The 6,497-nt window shown below is 39.3% G+C and overlaps 1 long non-coding RNA gene across 1 annotated transcript; it reads left to right on the top strand.

The window, feature by feature from the left end:
* The first annotated feature begins 2,623 nt into the window (after positions 1-2,623).
* On the top strand, positions 2,624-3,488 carry LOC110016019. The gene is made up of 3 exons (XR_002291273.1): positions 2,624-2,739; positions 3,073-3,162; positions 3,249-3,488. It is a non-coding gene; the product is annotated as an uncharacterized LOC110016019 (long non-coding RNA).
* Positions 3,489-6,497: the final 3,009 nt, after the last annotated feature.

Here is a 6,497-nt window from a genome sequence, read left to right as displayed (position 1 = left end):
CCAACCCATTTAAACCTTAGTCACAACTGCCCTTTTGGGTGGATATGGGTCATGTATGGGTGAAAAAAGGGATTCAAGTAGTCCTCACAAAATGTGAAAGTCGTAGATCACTCAATGTAGAGCAAAAATGTTCATGCTGAATTTTTTCTATGGACACACTAGAGATGTTAAGTAAGGGCTGAAGTTGTTGAGACCCAGCCACATCGCACACATTTTTCTCTTTCAACCCCCAAAATCCTGCTTACTGCCAAAAGAGCTTATTAGTGCTCTTAATGTAATAGATGTGTGCTCCCTCTTCCTCGCACCCTTTTATAATTTTGGAAATTAGACAATAAGAGCATAGTTTGTGTGTCTTACAGGCACTTACGTATCACCTGCACACTATGTTGTGCGGCCTCTGGGCTCGGTCAGTAAGGGCCCAGCACTCGCACCTTACAAACAGTGGCGGTTTTTGATGTGGACGATGTGGGCGGTCGCCCAGGGCGGCACTTCATAGGGGGCGGCATTTGCCGTGCCCGATGCGTGCGTTACATATTGTGCTGTGCTACGACATTCAAAGAGGAAGCTTGAAGCCTTTAATTTGAAATTGCTTCAGCTGCCGACACTTGACACTTTTCTTTTGACACATCAGACTCTTAAGAATGTCTTCATCCTATTTGCTCTTCACACTTATGGTGCAAAAAAAAAAAAAAAAATAGATGAAATAACTCAGAGTGAAACAACGTAAAACAGGCACATGAAAAGGAATTAGGCAGAACAATCACCCGTGCTAAACCCAATTTCGACAAAAGCAGGCAATGGGGATTATTTCCCACAATTCCTTGCTCTGACACGGCAGACCCGACACGCACGTGACCACCGCCCTCTGCTGCAAGACGCTTGCGGCCACACCTCTTTGCCTTAGTCTTTGGAACATAAGTCAAAAAACTCGAGAGGGGGGCGCAACTCGCCGGTGGCTGGCTGAATCACACTAACAGGTGATTGGGAGTCTTTTCCAATATGACAATCAACTCTGGGCCGCAGCTGCGCCTCCCGTCATAGAGACGAAGCCGCGTGTGTCAGAGAGAAGGGGAGGGGGAGGGGTGGTGGGCGCAGACCATTTTTTATGGATTGAGGTTTTTTGGAGGATTTCTACTGTTGGTGTTGCACAAATTTAGGGAAATGCCAAATATTTTTGGAGTAATCCGACTGATGAGTTATATGTTTAAGTCTTTAATGTTTTATAAGACCTAAACATACTAATCACAATAAGTTTTTTTTTTAGATCTACTCCCTCTGATATGTTTCACAAAGACACACACAGGACGTCACACATTAAGAAATTATTGCTAAAAATGAAGCAGGTGTCTAGCTCTAAAAAAATGCTCTAAAATATGATAAAAGAGCAAAACTAAAACGGAATTATTTGATTTGTAATTTCTTATTAATATTTCCAGGCTTTCTTTGTTTTGTTCTGCAGCATGTTCATATTTGTATAATTTTGACAGAATATAATTCTATGGAGAGCAAAATATTACAAGTTATTTAAGGTTTAACTTGTGTTCCTGTTTTTATTCATATTTATGTTCAAAAAGTTCAGTTTAAAAGGTTTAAAAGTTTAGCTTTAGTGTATTCAGTAAATGTTTATCTTCTTCGGCCGAAAACCTTAAGCGTGTTTTTAACTTAGGCCCCCTGTGTGACTGAGTTTGACCCCCCCTGTAATACGAGTCTGCATTTTTTGTGTAAAATGGCTAAATAGAAGATAGGGAACACAACAGGATGTTGTTGTCAAATTTTGTATGTGTGCGGGGGGGGGGGGGGGGGGGGGGGGCTGGTGGGGTTACTCGCCCAGGGAGTAAGTCAGTGTAGAACCGCCACTGCTTACAAAGGACTGGAGTGAAGCATAATGGCACTGTACAACAGTATCACCCGTTTGGTAAAAGTGCATTATAGGCATGCACATTGCATTATCCTTACAAATACTTTGTGATACACTTACTTAATTAATTAAAATACAACATTACACAAATAAAATCTAATTCACTTCTCTATAAAAAACGCAGCCAGCCAACCCCCATCCCCCTGACGGCAACCAGAAAAGGCCAATATCCTGATATTCCTGCAGAAAAAACTGTGTGTAATTATTTAGAATTGTTTTCCCCTCTGTTATTGTTCTTTGAAGTGAGGTGGCTATTTGATATACTCTACATTTTGGTTCTTACTTGGAACTTGTTACCTTAAAGTGTATCTTATTAATACATGACATGTTAGTATGTATTGATAATTTTATTGTTGCAAATGATGTTAAATAATATATTGTGTTTTAAAATGTTCTAAAATGAAAGGTTTTCATATACATGTTTCTTGAATTTTCATAAGTAGTTTCTAGAAGTAAAACTCTTATTGAGATTTTTTTTAATCAATATTCTAAGTTAAAAACTAAACATTTGTCGGGAAATATTCTTGGGGGACCAACAAAAGATGACAGACCCAGGTGTACGAGCACTTTAGTTTAATGAATGAACCAGTGCTGCAGGGTAATTTCTAAAACTTGACACCAGGGGGCGTGGAGGCAGACTTGAAGGTGACGAGCAATGGGAGGGGGAAGGACACGAAGCAGAGTCCAAAGTTCAGTGAAGGGGGGGTGTCTGCTCTGGCTGCGGAAATCCGTTGACTCAGAGAGTTTGCGGCAAGGAGATTCTTAAAACTTGATCACTGAAAGTAGGATTTGGCCGCGTGGAATTGAGAGAACACAGGCAGGTAAGTAGGCTGATATTCACGGTGCATGATGAAAAGCAGGAATTTTGGCAGTCGGCTGAAGGCTTGAGAGCATGGAGTAGTAATGCAGACTAGTAATCGGGCTGTAGACTAGAAACACAGAGCGTGAGAGCAGGCTAGTAGTCGATTAGAAAGCTTGACGTTCTGGTGGTGAATGAAGCTGCATGGCAGTGATATATACTGAAGCAAACAAGTGGAGAGAATCAGCATTGACAAGGAGCCGCTGCAAGGGGCGGCTGGAGTCATGACAACTTTTTAGATTGTATCTGACACAAAAATATTTTGTTAATGGAACTCAAAATTTCTTCCAACAAGTTCACACCTCATGGGATGAGGAAACGGAAACAGCCCAGACTACACAGAGGCAACTGGTCAAGGATCAAAACAGTAACAAAGATTACTATGGTAACAATCTCAAACTTTATTCTTTTGTAATGGATTCAAATCCTGCAGAGACCCCACACCCCCTGCTTAAATCATGACATTTCCAGGTTGGTCTAATGTTCTCCAGAGACCATCTGGATCATCCAGAGGAGGATTGGGAGAATGTTGTGTGGTAAGATGGGACCAAAATGTAACTCTTTGATATAGATGCCACTCACCACACATGGAAGATAAAGCATGATGTTTTGCATAACCACTGTAAAGCATAAGGGTGGAGAAATCATGCTTTGGGGCTCTTTTTCTAAGAAGCAAACATGAAGACTGATTTGTCCAATAAACTGTGATACAAAATAAAATGGATATTGTCAATTTGTCATGCCCAAGGACAAAACAGTCACTTGTCCTTTTTGGTGCTTCAACATCACATGATTATGACATGGGAAAATTGTTGTTACGTCTTTAAATTGGAGCGAGTATGTAGTTGAAGTGAGTCATTTTACAAACCACAGTATAAAATCCTGCAAACCTTGCAATTAAAAGAGATTTCTTTTAAAGACAACATAGCCCAGAATCTCCCATTAACAGATGATTATGGACTTTATGACCAAAACTTGAATGATTTAAGTGCTAAAAGGTGTTTTGGTTTGCCTCCACACAAAGTTTGGGTTTTGAAACCTCTTTGAGAGGGTTTTGTCTCTCTTCCACTTAGGAGTTAACCCCAGTGAGAGGTGATGGGCTGGTGTGTGTTTGCTTTTAGCTCCCTAGATTAGTATTTATTTGTTCAGGATCGTCCTAGGGATGTAAAGAGTTGCATTACGCCTCTGGGTCAGGAAAAGGATCTCTAACTGTGGCTTCCTCTTACAGTGTAGACAGCAGTATAAGACATTGGGTCCTCTTTGATTCTCTAGTAGGGGTTATATATAGTTATTTAACTGGAGACTTCAGTGTTCTACTGGGAGACTTCAATGCCCTAATGGGCAATGACAATAATACCTGAAAGAGAGGGATTGGGAAAAACCTTTGTGGTCCAAACCCAATTTATGTTTTATTATTCCATGTCTGCATCTATCACAGTTTATCGTCAATGAAAACTGTGTTTAAGCACAAATATGTACCATGTGAACTGATGGACACCTTAGGCAAGAGGTCAATGATAGACTTTCTATTTTTTTTCTGACCTTTGATTGATGCTTCAAACTCATTTGAAGGGGGAGGGGGGGTAACCAACATCTTGTCTTTAAATACAGATGCTGGCAGAGGAGGCCAGACAGACTCAGTAGAAACTGTGTATCTGTTGGGAACATCTGCCTGAACTTGGTGTCTTTAACTGTATTTGAAGGGTCTTTGATTCCTACATCCAGGAGAGTTTTAACCAAGTACTGAGGGAGGCTGGAGATATTAAGTCAGAGTGGACCATGTTTTCCACTTTGATTAACAACTCAGCAGTTTGAAGCTGGTGCCAGTTGGGACACCAATTTCCAATCTCAATGTCAGTCACCAGAAGTAAGGGATATTGTCAAGCTCATAGGAAGACTGTTGCAAATGACAGGTATTGGCAGTCTAAAACAAGCCACAAAATTGATAAATGATTAACAAGTCATATTGTCTGGTACATTGATACATTTTAATCTACTCTACCCAGGTTTATTAGCCTATTTTGCCAATAAACCAAAATATATTAAAGGCAAACACACAATATGGATTGAGTATAATATTTTACCAATTTAACAGTTCCAATTGGGTAAGTAAATTACTGAATCTGACAACTGCTTTGTGAAATGTTTCTGACATGTTATCAAGCTTGCAAATGCTTTCACACACATTCAAACCACAGATTATTGTGTATTGACAAGATTAGTCTTGTATGTGTGTATATTAGTCTATCCAACAGTTTCAAAGTTTCCTTTTTTTTCAATTAAAGTTCTAAGGTGCCACGTAAAAAAACAAGAGACAATCACAGGAAGCAGCCAACATCTTTTGATGGCTTGTGGATAATCAGATATATTGTGGGTCAGGTGAATTAGGTGCTAGGGAACTGAAAAACAAAAAAGTCATGAAGAGAATGAATCAGTAAAGAACATAGAAAGCTAAGTGAGGGTGTCATACTTTCATTTTCAATTTTCACCTATAAATAAATATGAAAAAAAAAAAATAATAACATGGTTACTTAATATATTTTTTCTTTTCTTTAAGAGCTTGTGTTTAGGTTACCATGGAATATTTTCCCTGATTATTCTACTTTATAAGAGAACCCAGCAGGCTTATGATTACAAAAAAAAAGTGAAATGATCTGTTAAAACTAAATTTGCATGTGCACAGTGTCTGCATCTGCTAGGCTTTAATTCTGAATGTAATCTGCAATTTATTTATTCCGTTCAAAGGTGTGGGTGAGGTGATAATCATTCACCATTTACTTCAGCTGAGAGAGACCAGACAGGTGTTTGCAATTTTGAAAATGAGTCGTAATGGTTCATTTCACGATAAGCTGTATTCACCTAAAAGAGTCTTTAAGGACTCAGAGCCTTTAGGAAATGCACTGACTGAAGTGTGGCCAGAACAGGAGCAAAAAGTAAAAAGTTTTTTTTTTTACATCTTTGCAAAATTCAAAGTGGTTCCACACATTGGACTGTAATGGTGGCTTGATCATTTTTTGCTGCTATGACGTGTGTTGTCGCTGTGATGCACTTGGTCGTTTTACATTATGGTATAATGAACCTACTGTGCCTCAATCCAAATGGCATTTCCCAAGATCAATTATACATTGATTCTTCATTTAATTCTGAAACTGTCAGGGTTGAGGCTTTTTGCCTTGGTTTTTGCTTCAGTTTTGTTCTTTCATGATTTGAGTTCTGTTTCCTGTTTTATTTTGAAGGTCTCCTGTATGTAGTAGTTTTGACTTTTACTTCTCTGGTCCATTTTCTGATGGAGGGCATATATAAAGAAAATTAAGCAAAAAACTGCATTAATGAGTATTTCTTCATTCAAAATTTAAATCATGAGCAAAAAAAATTGCCATTGGAAAAAGCCTCTAGCAGTGATGCAGGTGCGTCAGTTGGTGGGCCACAAGCTATCTGCTTCATTCTAATGCATTTACTTCTGTGGTCCCAATCTCTCCTGATCGTTTTTACCTGTTTCTTGTCAGTTCTGTTTGTATTTAAGTCTTGTCTCTGCCTTTCTCTTGGGCTGGTCCATACCGTCATTTACCTGACCGTCTTCTGCCTGATTGCGTGTTTACCTCTACCGTTGTTGTTTTGGTTTCCGTGCTTGGTAGCGCTTTTGTTTATAGAAGTAAAACCCCTTTGTTCTTGGAACCACCTGCCTCCCGTCTCTGCATTTTGGGTCCTTCATCAACCCTC

Source organism: Oryzias latipes, chromosome 12, assembly GCF_002234675.1.
Source record: "Oryzias latipes chromosome 12, ASM223467v1".
NCBI classification, from domain to species: domain Eukaryota; kingdom Metazoa; phylum Chordata; class Actinopteri; order Beloniformes; family Adrianichthyidae; genus Oryzias; species Oryzias latipes.
Note: the sequence above shows the minus strand (reverse complement) of the source record. Positions and strands in the feature narration are given on the sequence as shown.